Source organism: Protopterus annectens, chromosome 14.part0 (genome assembly GCF_019279795.1).
Source record: "Protopterus annectens isolate FY-2018-M chromosome 14.part0, PAN1.0, whole genome shotgun sequence".
Lineage (NCBI taxonomy): Eukaryota > Metazoa > Chordata > Ceratodontiformes > Protopteridae > Protopterus > Protopterus annectens.
Window position 1 is genome coordinate 187,359,546 of NC_056748.1, and position 14,476 is coordinate 187,374,021.

Sequence of the window (14,476 nt, forward strand, 5' to 3'; positions counted from 1 at the left end):
GAGTCCCTTACTGAATACATAGACTTTGATGATGGGGAAGGATCCCCTTGCTCACCCTCTGAGGTATCCTTTGGTGAGATCCTCAAAATCCTTAAACAGAGAGGTGATTGGCAGCCCTCTAATCTGACCTCTGAAGAGTCTGTGTTCCTGCAGGCCTTTTGCGCCCAGCCCTCTACCTCCTGGGTTACTCCACCTGCCGATGAACTGGTCCGGCTCATCATGCAGCATGCGTGGAAGGCTCCTGACACCATTGAGGCCATTCCCCAGAGGCCAGATAAAATTTTGTCCCCTCCTGCTACTGACCCCCATTGGTCCAAAGGTCTTCCTGTAGATGCTCTGGTGGTGGCGGCCACAACCAAGAAGGACCTGGCGGAAGAAGAAAGCCAGACTGTCCACCCCCCCAACAAAGAGTCATGGGCTCTCGACAGAATAGGGAAGCGTACTTTTGTATCAGCGACCTTTGCAATCAGGTCCCTGAATTATATGGCACACTTCACCAGGTTTCAAAGGGATTTAGTATCTGAGCTCTCTGAAACTTTGGCTGGTGCAGTGTCTGAAGAGGTCCGTGACAATGTGGCCTCTCAGCTGGCTACCACTGAATCGATATCAAACTCCTCCATGTGCCTGATATCTCACGCATCAGAAGGAGCAGCTAGAGCAGTGAGTTCAGGCGTTGTTTTGAGATGGCACGCCTGGATGTGCTTATGTAATTTCGCGGAACCCTTCAAGGCTTCCTTTCTCAATGCTCCCATCGAAGCCTCTTCATTGTTTGGACCCAAAGTTAAAAGCACACTGGCCAGATGTGAACAGGACGGTAAGACCCTTTCTGCCATAGGTGTCCATTATAGTTCCCCTCAATGTGCTTTCACCAGAAAGCAGAAGAATGGGAAGATATGGTATAGAAAGTCTCAGGGTCCTTTCCGTGACACACAGGCTGAGTTCTCCCCTAGAGGCAGAGGGGGAAACTCACAGGGAAGATGCCCCTTTTGGGGCAGTGGGGGGTCCGTGTAACCAGAGTACCAGGGACTCTTTTCCTGGTCAATCCTATCAGCGCTCCTGAAGAGTGGCCCAACTCATTTCCTCTGGAGGTGGTTGGGGGTTTTTTCTCCTTGTACCCTTCTGCCTGGCTAACCATCACCACTGACTCTTGGGTACAAAGGATAATAACCAGAGGTTACCATATCCCCTTCGATCTTTGTCCTGCCTCCCCAACAAACTTACCCGACGTTTCACCCAGTCAAAGGAAAGAAGCAGCACTAGAGATAGCAAAGCTGCTAAGAAAAAGAGTCATCCAAATAGTCCCTCCAGACCAGATAGGATCTGGATTCTACTCAAGACTATTTTTGGTGACAAAGAAAACCGGGGACTGGAGACCAATTTTGGATCTCAGTGTATTGAACAAGTTTGTAAGACTACAAAAAATTAAGGATGGTCACAATACAGTCTATCCTCCCGCTTTTGGAAAAAGATGATTGGATGTGCTCGATAGATCTTCAAGATGCGTACTACCACATAAAAGTTGACAGGCCATTAAGAAGATTCCTGTGCTTCCGTGTGGGAGCCAATCACTACCAGTTCAGAGTACTGCCCTTCCGAATCTCTACAGCCCCCAGAGTGTTCGCAAAGTGCATGGCAGTCATCACAGCTCACTTGTGACTACAAGGATTCCAGGTGTTTCCATACCTAGACGACTGGCTCATCTCCACCCCCCACCAGACATCTATTGGAAGAAGCCCTGGCATACTCTCTCCTCATTTCAAAAAGGCTAGGCATAACCATAAACTGGCGAAAATCCAATCTCTCCCCATCTCAGTCCACAGAATTCATAGGGGTCATATTGGATACAAAGAATTGCAGAGCATCCATTCCAGAGCACAGAATTCTAAGAATAAAGCAACAACTGATCCCAATCGTTTCAAGGGAGAAATTCATGGCTTACTCTGTCCTACAGCTGTTGGGTTCCGTGGCAGCCTCCATCACCATTGTCCCTCAGGCCAGGTTTCACATGAGGCTTCTACAATGGCTACTGCTCACCTAATGGTATCCTTCTCAGCATCTTCTTTCAGCCAAGATTTGAGTAACTCACAGGTGCAAACAGGATTTAAATTGGTGGATGACCCACAACCTGTCACAATGGTCTCGCCCCTTCTCCCCCCAGCAACCCAGGGCTACAGTGACCACGGACGCCTCCCTGATGGGGTGGGGGGGGGGCTATGTCAGAGTCAGACAGTCCAAGGCACTTGGTCCAAATTGGAGGCCCAACTACATATAAATGTTCTGGAGCTGAGGCCGGTGCTTCTGGCATTGCAAGCATTCCATCCCCTGCTGCCGTCTGGGACTATTGCAATACAATCAGACAACATGGCTGTGGTCTGGTACATCAACAAACAGGGCAGAACCAAATCTTTCCCCCTTTGTCGAGAGGCCATGAGGATATGGCAATGGGCGATGGCTACCAACTGTTTTCTTCTAGCAATGCACATTCATGGGAGTTCCAATGTGATAGCAGATAGACTCAGCAGGTGCATTCTACAACCTCATGAGTGGTCCTTGAATCCCTTGATAACGGTGGAGATCTACTACCGCTGGGGCTGTCCTTGCTGCAACCTCTTTGCATTCCCGACCAACTACAAATGCAGCAACTACTTCACCCTGATTCCCCCTCTGGGACAGTCACCCAGGGATGCTCTAGTCCACAATTGGCCCTCGGGTCTTCTTTATGCTTTTCCACCTCTTCCCCTCATTCCCCAGTTTCTGAAGAAAGCCAGTCGGTTGAAGAGCAATGTGATCCTCATAGCACCATATTGGCCTTGTCAGATTTGGTTCCCCTTCCTTTGGCCTCACCTGCTAGATCAAACATGGATCCTCCATCCAAACCCGGTTTTGATCTCCCATCCACAGAATCTGATTCATCCCAACTTGGACAGCCTGAAGCTTACAGCTTGACTCCTCCAATTCCCTTGATTGCCAGCTAGAATTATCTTTCTTTACCAGTACGGGACATCTTTATTGCATCTCATAAGTCTTCCACTAGAATTACTTATCTAAGCAAGTGGAAAAGATTTACCTGTTGGCTGAAAGAAAAGCAAGTAGATCATTTTTCAGCATTAGTGTCGATAGTACTAGAGTATCTAGCTGATCTATTCCAATTGGGTCTGTTGGCCTCTACTATTAGAGTTCATTTGGCTGCAATATCTAATTTCCATGAGGGTGTCCAAGACTCCTCTATTATGTCACACAAATTATGCAAGACCTTCATAAAAGATGTGAATCATCTGAAGTCCCCTTTTAGAGAACCTATTCAACCATGGAACCTGTCATTAGTTCTACAAGCTCTGACACTGCCAACTTTCGAACCAGCTTCTTCATGCGACCTCAAATATTTGTCATGGAAAACCTTGTTTTGGTCGCCATTACTTCTGCCAGCTGTATCTCTGAGCTTCAAGCCTTATGCATCAAGAGTCCATACTTGATTTTTCATAGAGATAGAGTGTCTTTGAGAACTAATCCTTCCTTTCTGCCAAAAGTGATCTCTGAAATGTCCATTAATCAAACCATTGAATTGCCAGTTTTCTTCCCCAATCATTCAAATAGAGGAGGGTATTGCCTACATACCCTAGATATTCACAGGCAAAATCACTTCTACTGAATAGGACTAATGCCTCTCGTAAATCAGACCAGTTATTTTTGGCCTATTCTGGACCTAGATTAGGATGTGCTGTTGCTAAGGTCACATTGGCTAGATGGTTGAAAGACCTTGTGACCTTCATTTATACACAACGTAATATTCCTTTGCCGACTACCATCAAGGCTCATTTGACAAGTTTGGTGGCAACTTCTCCTGCCTTCCATGCCAGAGCTTCCTTACATGACATCTGTGCAGCTACAACCTGAGTTACGCCTCATATCTTCATCAATCATTACAAATTGGATTTAGCTTCCAGGGGAAGTGCATATTTTGGTTCTGTGGTGCTCAGGAATGTCCTTCCATGAGAGCCTCCCAGGAATAAAGGTAGCTGGGGATTAACAATATCAGATAAAAAAGTTATGTCTTACCGTAATGTTCCATCTGTATTGTTGATCCTCATTCAGTCATTACGACCCTCCCTCCTTCCCCCTCCTGTTGCTTCTAGTGGATCTCACCATCTGGTTCTTTTAGGTCATTTGACCAGAGGTAGCCTCTACCTTCTTTTGACTTGCAAACTCAATCTGAGGTAACAGGAAGAGGGGAATTCTGGGTAAGAGTTTTAGCTTGCGAGTTTGTAGCTGGCATGTAATGACTGAACGAGGATCAACAATACAGATGGAACGTTATGGTAAGACATAACTTCTTTTTCTAAAAGATATGAAGTCTGAAACTAAACTCAAATGTATGCCATTAGTAACTTCAATCCTTAGATTATCCCAGTAATTTCTCAAAAAAAAGACAATTTTTATGAGGAACAGACCAAAAATATAAGGCAAAAATCTGGACATTCTGTGAAAGTCTGTACAGTTGAGAGGTAATACACACATATACACCCCTACCTCTCTCTTAGACCCTCCCCATAGTTCTCAACCTTTTAGAGCAAGAAACCTAGACAAAGACACACATAATTGGGGGGGGGGGGGGCAACTGTCCAAAAATAGGGACATATTTTAAATATTGCTTTTACAAACTTAGAAAGTTGACAAAATAACAAGTTTTGCATTAGTATGAACTTTCTAAAAGATATGAAGTCTAAAGCTCAGATGTCTGCCATTATTTGCTGTCTTAATCCTCAATGATTTGCCAGGGATTGCCAGAAAAACACAGCTTTATGAGAAACAGACTGTGAAGACTGGAGGAAGATGGGCAAAGGCTGCCAGCCTAGTCAAATAGAATTTGATACATAATTCTATCTATTCTATAAATAAATGTAAAATACAGGCTTGTGTTTTTAAATGAAAGAAAACACTGTAAAATGTGAACTTCAAGATTGTTGCAACATTGCCATCTGCTGTAAGGAAAACCAAGCCAAGCATTTCAAATGTGTCTTTTGAAGCTGAAAAGATCTTATGAATGTCTTTGATGTTTACAAGTCAGCTCCAGTGAGTCTGGATGAAGGTTTCAGGCCCATTGTTTTAAGTTTAAAGTTAAGGGCCAGAATTTACATGTGGAAGGTGCTTTATTGCTCTGGTTTCAGCTAGAGTGTATATGTGAAATGCCTTTTATTGTTGTAGTCTCCTGAGCAGGTGTTAGCTTGCTAAATAATTCAGTTGTGGCCTTGGAATTCCAGACTAAGTGTCAAAATGATGTAATTTGGGAGGGCCTTAGACAGTTGTTGGTTAGTGTTTAAAAACTATTGTTGAGTGAGAGACTAGGGAGCATTTTGATCCTGGACATTTAACCCAGCACTGTTTATGCTTTATGTATGTAAGTAGGATTATAGCACTGTGTTTTCTCTTAAGATTAGCTAAAGATTAGAAAGTTAGATTGTGTTTTTCTTTGATATCAGACCTGACCTACTGTATTATTTTAAGTTTCTGTGTGATCTCTGAACTCTTAGATATCTCTGTGGTGTAGTAGTATTGTCTTGTGTTTTAATTATTTATTATTAAATATTTTAAAAATCTTTACCTGTGGCTGGTTTGTATAGAGAAGTAGGCTCTAGAGTACATTGTATATTTATAGAGTTCATTGTAATAGGCCACTCTAATAACCTTAGCCTGAATAGTCACATTACCAATTGGATAATAATATTGCACAGTAATAATTGGACACCATTTCAAGGGCCTTTGGGTAGCTGATAATTATATTAAGCTGGTGGTGACAGTAATTACTACTGTATAGTCTGGGTAAAGAGGCACAGCTGGAGAATCTGTGTCAGTCTTTCCCAGGAGTGTCTGTGAAATTGTATAAATACTTATCTCAATGTGTGGGTGTGTGTTAGCTACCTGGGCAGGGACATGAAGCACTGGTTGGACAGAGAGGGTACTGGAGGTTAGCTTGCCAGCTAGGCTGAGATCTGGACCCTATAGCTGTGCCAGTGGGGAGTCTTATTGGGGACCTGGTGAGCAACCAGCCCCAGACTGACTGTGATCTCTGTGTGCACTTAAGGGAAATTGTACTTTACTGTTTGTATTAGTTATCCTTTCCTCTTCTAGGAGACGGCCTCCCTGGTGGTAGTGGTGAGGATTGAGGCTCCTTGATTGCTGGGCCAGGGCACGGTTGTCACATATTGGTGGCAGTGGTTGGGATATCATATCACATATTGGTTTGCTGTGGTGGGGATCCACATCACATATTGATTAGTTGGCAAACACTAATTGGCTTGTAGTGGTCTGGGTTGAGCGAATTCCTGTAGCTTATCAGTGATCTCTAAAAGTGTTTTGTACTCTAAAACAGCCACGCAGTGTATACTCAAAGTTCAGATCACAATTGTTTTATTTCTTTTGTTAGCTTAGTGTTAGCCAGGGTGATCAGGCAGCATGTCAGCAGAGGAGTATGGAAAGCTGACAAGGAGCCAGCTGGCGGAGATGTGCCAGGCTAGAGGACTGGTGCATGAAAACCTGACTAAGGCAGACCTGATTGCAGCCTTGGTTACAGCTGCATCAGAAAACAGCAGCCTGGAGGACAATCAGACTGACAGTGGAGATACAATATCCTTGGAGAATGGACAGGTCAACTTTTCTGCAGTGGACTTAAAAATCCAGCTGGAGCTAAAGAGACTTTAGTTGGAGGCCAGGCATATGGAACTAGAAGCAGCTGAGAAAATGAGGAATCTACAAGCTGAGGAAAATGAACGGCAGAGAAGGCATGAGAGGGAAATGCTGACTCTTTGCCAGAGTCATGGAGGTAATGAGGAAGGGAGTAACCGGACCCCAGAAGCACAAAAGGTCAGTAAATTTCTTCCACAGTTTAAAGAGGAGGATAATTTTGATAGCTTCATTCATATGTTTGAGTTGTTATGTAAACAGTATGAAGATGACCAAGGGCTCTGGGTATGGTTCCTGACCCCCCCCCCCTTACTCCATGGTAAAGCTGTAAATTTTTAGAAAAAATGCATGACATTGACTGTTTTGATTATACTGCTGTAAAAAGACACTTGTTGGAATGTTTTACGCTAACACCTGAAATGTATAGGAAAAGGTTTCATGAGCATAGACACAAGGCAGATGAAAATGTATGTGAATATGTTGCTGAACTGAGCACTTATTTTCATAGCTGGGTGAGTGGATGTCAGGTCACCACTTTTGAAGGGCTGGCAGACCTTTTGGTAAGGGAACTAGCCCTTAGCACTTTGCCTGAGGACATGAGGATCTTGTTAGCTGATAGACAGTGTGCTACTTCAGAGGAGTTGTGGAAGAAGGGAGACCTATACCTGGCCAGCAGGGCAGCCCTGCACAGGAAGCGGACCCCCAGTACTGCTCATGTGTCTAAAGGAACCCATGGTGGGCAGTACAGACTGCCTCAACAGAATCCCCCAGTAGCAGGGGAAGCCACTAGTCCAGGTACATGTCCAGGAGCTAGGGTGAAATGTTTTGGATGCAACCAGTGGGGCCATGTGGCATACAGGTGTCCACAGAGGCAAGTTGGGGAACCAAAGGTGAGGGAGCCAGTAAGTGGGAAAGACAAAATGCCAATAGTAGGTTGTCTTGAGACAACAAGGGTACCAAACTTCCACCAGAGGTCATATTCTATTGTAGTGAATGGCAAAGAGGCCATTGTTAAGAGAGAGACAGTCTCTGATATAACCATCTTTAAGCCTGCACTGGTTACAGAGGAACTCGACTTGCCTGGGAAGTCTACTCTAGTCTAGGCTTTAGGAGGGATCCCATTCCAAATACCTTTGGCTAGGGTTCACCTTGACTGGGAGGGTGGAAAAGGAAGCCAGCAAGTAGGTGTGTTTGAGGATATACCTGCAGATGTCCTGATAGGGAATGATTTTGATAGTGCAGTACCCTGCGCATGTGCAGTTACATGCGGTCAGGCTTGGAGACAAGCATGTAAGTCTGGTAGCCTGGGGGAGACCCAGACAGACTGCACACTTGCAGTCAGGACTGCTGAGGTGGTTACTTCAGGGAGGGAGCTGCTCTGTAGCAGTGACACTGAAGGTGAGACACAGTTGCTTGTGGTTACTGATGGTCCCTTAGACAGAGTGACTGCAAAGGTAGAGGTGAGTAGTAGTACCCAGGCTGACAGTGAGGCACAACTGTCAGACGATGTCAGACTTCCTGTGGAAGGGGAGCTGGGAAGGGTTACAAGGAGAGGCTTGAGACAGGCTCAGCTCTCAGACCCTACATTGCAAGGCCTGAGGCAGGTAGCTAGGAGGCACCTGATTCTCAAGGGAAGGGGGAATATGTATACTGGAACAAAGGGTTACTGTACAGAGAGTGGAACCCTGAGGGAGGGCTAGAAGGTGAGAGAGTACAGCAGTTAGTAGTGCCTAGAGTTTACTGTCTGGTGCTTCTAGCCATAGCCCATGATATTCCCTTTGCAGGTCATATGGGCATAAAATGTACAAAGAGGCTTATTATACAAAACTTCTATTGGCATGGAATTTCCAGAGATGTAACAGGGTACTGCAGGACCTGTGAGCAGTGCCAAAAGGTAGGCAAGGCAGGAAACAAGGTGAGAGCTCCTTTGATGCCTTTGCATGTGATTGAGGAGCCATTTCAGAGGGTAGCTATAGATATTGTGGGTCCTCTGAGTACTGCAAGTTCCACAGGGAATAAGTATATCCTAGTGATTGTAGATTATGCTACACGATACCCTGAGGCAGTGGCTTTGTCCTCCATTGAGGCTGAGAAGGTGGCAAGTACTTCGCTAGAGAATTTCAGGAGGGTAGGTTTCCCAAAGGAAATACTGTCTGACAGAGGAGCCGATTTTATGTCATACCTGCTGGCTTGTCTGTGGAAGTCCTGTGGGGTGAAGCACATGAAGACCACCCCCTACTATCCCCAGACTAAGGGTCTTGTTGAGAGGTTAAACTCTACAATCAGGTCCATGCTACAGGCATTTGCAGATCAGTTTAAGAGTGAGTGGGACAAATATTTGTCCCATCTGTTGTTTGCTTACAGAGAGGTTCCCTAGGAATCCACAGGTTTTTCACCCTTTGAGTTGCTGTATGGGCATAGGGTGAGGGGACCTCTAGATTTAATTCAAGATGATTGGGAAGGTGAGTGTGAGTCTCACAAGGAGTCTGTTGTGGCATATGTCCTGAACCTCAGGAACAAGGCTCAGGGAACTCATGGGCCTGGCCCAGGAGAACCTGGCAGAAGCCCAACAACAGAAAATGGTGTGGTATGACAGGAATGCTCGAGTTAGAGAGATAGCTGTAGGGCAGCAGGTGATGGTTTTCATTCCTGTCAGACACAACAAGTTGCAAGCAGCTTGGGAGGGACCCTACAATGTGGTAAGAAAGGTAAGTGATGTTAACTACATGGTGGAATTGCTAGACAGAAGGCAGGGGCACAAATTTTACCATGTTAACATGATGAAACCTTACCATGACAGGGAGGTCCTTGTACTGAGAATTTGCAGTGGATTACAGGAGGAGTCAGAGAAAGATCTTGTGACTGATCTCCTCAGTGAGGCTTGAGGTAGCAATGTCCCAGTAGCTATCTCCTACCCAGGTTGGAGAAATCTGAGTAGTGTTGCAGGAGTTTCGGGGCATGTTCACCAGGTAACCAGGGAGCACCCACCTGGTGCAGCACAAGGTGGATACAGGACGCCAAAGGCCAATCAGGCAGGCCCCTTATAGGGTATCTGAGAGAGTCAAACAGACTCTGAGGGAAGAGGTACAGGAGATGTTGGAACTACGGTTGATTTAGGAGTCCAATAGTCCCTTGGCCTCCCCAGTGGTACTGGTGCCAAAGAAGCAATGGCAGCACCAGGTTTTGTGTGGATTACAGGAAATTAGTCACACAGAGGAAGATGCATACCCCATGCCTAGGACAGATGAGGCCCTAGAGCAGCTGGGTGGTGCTAAGTATCTTACAATCATTGATCTTACCAAGGGTTACTGGCAGGTGTTTTTGACTCCCAGTGCTAGAGAGACGTCAGCCTTTGTCCCTCCTTTTGGCTTGTATGAGTTCACAAAGATGCCCTTTGGGTTGAAGAATGCCCCAGTAACTTTCCAGAGGCTGGTAGATCATATCTTAGCAGGAGCAGGAGGGTTTGCTCTTGCTTACATGGAAGATATTGTTATCTACAGCCATTCCTGGCAAGAGCACCTTCATCATGTCAGGAAGGTGCTGGGCAGACTACAGAGGGCAGGGTTGGCCATTAAGCCGAGCAAATGTCAGGTGGGTATGGCAGAGATCTCCTACCTAGGACATAGAGTGGAGAGTGGTAAGATAAGGCCAGAACCATTCAGGCATGGCCTGCACCTGTTACCAAAAAACAGGTGAGGGCATTCTTATGGACAGCAGGGTACTACAGAAAGTTCATTCCCAATTATAGTACCATAGCTGCTCCCCTCACAGACCTGACAATGAAAAACAGGCCAGATAAGGTAGGGTGAATCCTAGCATGTTTGCAGGCATTTCAGAAGCTTATGGAAGCTTTGGGAAGACCCCCTGCATTAGCCAGTCCAGACTATAGCAAAGAATTTGTTGTGCAGGTGGATGCTTCAAACTCTGGGGTGGGGGCTGCACTTAGCCAGATTTCTTCAGAGGGAGAAGAGCACCCAGTGGTTTATCTCAGTCGTAGGCTCCAACCCAGGGAGGAATGCTATGCAGCGGTAGAAAAGGAATGTCTAGCCATAGTGTGGGCACTACAACAACTTCAGCCTTATCTGTATGGAAGAAAATTCACTGTGATGACAGATCACAACTCTCTAACATGGTTAAACAGAGCCAGTCAGCAAAATGCCAAGTTGCTAAGATGGAGCCTGGGGTTGCTAGCATATGATATGTCAGTGCAGCACCACAGTGGGAGTAGCAATGCCAGTGCAGATGGGCTCTCAAGACAGGGAATGGGGTAAGGTATACCCAGATAGACCTGACACTCTCAAGTGATGTTTGCTTGAGCTCCCCGGGCGGGAAGAGATGTGAAGTTTGGTGGAAGATGGGCGAAGGCTGCCAGCCTAGCCAAACAGAATTTGATACATAATTCTATCTATTGTATAAATAAATGTAAAATACAGGCTTGTATTTTTCAGTGAAAGAAAACACTGTAAAATGTGAACTTCAAGATTGTTGCAACATTGGCATTTGCTGTAAGGAAAACCAAGCCAATCATTTCAAATGTGTCTTTTGAAGCTGAAAAGATCTTATGAATCTCTTTGATGTTTACAAGTCAACTCCAGTGAGTCTGGATGATGGTTTCAGGCCCATTGTTTTAAGGTTAAAGTGAAAGGCCAGAATTTACATGTGGAAGGTGCTTTATTGCTGTGGTTTCTGCTAGAGTGTATATGTGAAATGCATTTTATTGTTGTAGTCTCCTGAGCAGGTGTTAACTTGCTAAATAATGCAGTTTGTGGCCTGGGAACTCCAGCCTAAGTTTCAAAATGATGTAATTTGGGAGGTCCTTAGAGAGCTGTTGGTTAGTGTTTAAAAACTATTGTTGAGTGAGAGACTAGGGAGCATTTTGATCTTGGACATCTAACCCAGCACTGCTTATTCTTTATGTATGTAAGTAGGATTATAGCACTGTGTTTTCTCTTTAGATTAGCTAAAGATTAAAAAGTTAGATTGTTTTTCTTTGACATCAGACCTGTCCTACTGTATTATTTTAAGTTTCTGTGTGATCTCTGAACTCTTAGATGTCTCTGTGGTGTAGTAGTATTGTCTTGTGTTTTAATTATTTATTATTAAATATTTTAAAAACCTTTACCTGTGGCTGGTTTGTATAGAGAAGTAGGCTGTAGAGTACATTGCATATTTATAGAGTTCATTGTAATAGGCCACTCTAATAAGCCTTAGACTGAATAGTCACATTACCAGTTGGATAATAATATTTCACAGTAATAATTGGACACCCTTTCAAGCTGATAATTATATTAAGCTGGTGGTGGCAGTAATTACTGCCATATAATCTGGGTAAAGGGGCACAGCTGGAGAATCTGTGTCAACCTTTCCAGGAGTGTCTGTGAAATTGTATAAATACTTATCTCAAAGTGTGGGTGTGTGTCAGCTACCTGGGCAGGGACATGAAGCACTGGTTGGACAGAGAGGGTACTGGAGGTTAGCTTGCCAGCTAGGCTGAGATCTAGACCCTAGAGCTGTGCCAGTGGGGAGTCTTACTGGGGACCTGGTGAGCAAGGGAGCAACCAGCCCCAGTCTGACAGTAATCTCTATGTGCACTTAAGGGAAATTGTACTTTATTGTGTGTATTAGTTATCCTTTCCTCTTCTAGGAGATGACCTCCCTGGTGTTAGTGGTGAGGATTGAGGCTCCTTGATTGCTGGGCTAGGGCACAGTCATCATACAGACAACGGATGTGAGACTAAAATCTTGACATTCTGCAAAAATCTGGACATTTCACTCACACACACGCCTACCTGCTTCTTATACACAAACACACATACATGCCTACCTACCTCTTATACACACACACACACACACACACACACACACACACACACACACACACACACACACACACACACACACACACACACACACACCTATTTCTAGCACATGCACACACACACTCCTCTTAAAAACTTAAACACATATGCACACCTACCACTCAGTTGTCCGGTCGTGGTCCACAGTTCAAACTTCTTCAGGAATTTAAATTCTGTACGTGCAGACCAGGAAGATGTAAACGATCAGTTGCACAGATGCTGAAGCTCTTTTGCATCTGTGCGACCTGATGCAAAAGGCATTCTTAAAGAAGAACGCCTTTAAAAAAGAAAGTTTTTTTTTTAAAGAAACAGGGCAGCAGAGGTGCCACTATGTCATACCGATGCGTACCGGCCCCAAAAAAGCCCTGGAAATGTAGCTGTAATAAGGTTAATATTAGAAGTATAGAGATAGGAATAAGCAGGGTCACAACATAATTAGTATAGAAGGGAGATGCTATTACAATGATTCAGGTATAGCTGAAGACTGGTTGTGAAGTACGGAATTCTAAAAGAAGAGAAATGGTTTGACAGTATGACAAGCTGGAGACAACAGTGGCATTTATCCTGGAGATGTACAGGAGCAGAGCCACTGATTTGATAGGTGAAGCTTTAGTTGTGTTTTAAATGAGTTTGCATTCTGAATGAATTTCAGCAGTAGCGGGATGTGGTTCTAAAGCTTAGCTGCAATATTTGAATTTAGAAATTCACCTGCAGTATTAGATGACTTGGTTAAAGTGATTAGTGATTTTTCTTTTGGAGAAGTAATATATTAAGTTAAGGACTGCTACATTTTCTGGCTTACAGGGAAGTCTGTGTATTGTAGTTAGCTGTGAGAGAGCTAGATGATGTGGTAGTTCTAACCAATTTAATTCTCTGAGGGCTAGGCAGAGATGTATTTTGTTGTTATAGTTTGCTGAAAATTTGGCTGTTGTATTATAACATTGCTCAAGTCTGGGCAGTTGTGAGACTTGAAGGTTAGTGAAGATTGGGGCAGCGTTGAGGAGAGATGGCAGTAAGAAGGCAGAGGCTATTTGTCTTCTGGCTGTGACAGTGAGATAGGTTTTTACTGTCTCTGGTTTAATTTCTGCAATTATTTTGGGTTTCTAATACCATGATTGTAATAGACCCATTCCTAAATCAAAGTATGTTAAAGCTTATGGAATTAGTATTGTTTCAGTATTTGATGTTAGCCAAAAGTGCTCTTTGCAGCACTCGCAGTGTGCCCAGAACTGACTCCTTCTGCAGTTCATAAGGAGTTACATGTATCTGTAACATATCTAAATAAGACCATAATTTCATTTTTTAGACCCGTTGCTTCTACTACTATTGGAACTATCTGGGTATCCTTATTTCTCATTGCCCTCAATTCTGCCTGCAAATCCTGGTACTTAGGACGTTTTGTCTTTCATTACACAAGACACTAATCACTGGATGTAGCAATTTCATTGATCAGGGCTACGTTTGTCTTCTTTTCATGGACTGCTGTATCTGGTTTTCTCACATATGTTTTTTAAACTGCTGGTAATGAGTCATCCCATGTGATGTGAACTTCTTCATTCCCTGTAATGATTTGTGGCTCATGTTTCTAATGCTTCTCAGCTGCTTCAGTACAATCCGCAATACAGCAGTCTTGGTACATTGCTATCCCTGTCAGTACACAGGCCCTCTGCATTAGTGAATCAGACCCAGCAACAAGATGTGCAACTGTTTCCAGTTATGTTTTACAGAACTTGCATTTATCTGTTTCTTCCACATGCTCAGTGGAGCCAATGTGTACAACAACGTGTACATAGTCCATTATTTTGAGCTGCCAATATTAACCTTTGATATTTTGATTTCAATTCATCTCTTCTTAACCATTCCTGTGTCAGTTCCTGATTGACATGAGGTTGTTCCAGGAGTTTTCTGCACTTGTAACTATATTTGTCTTTTCCATATTT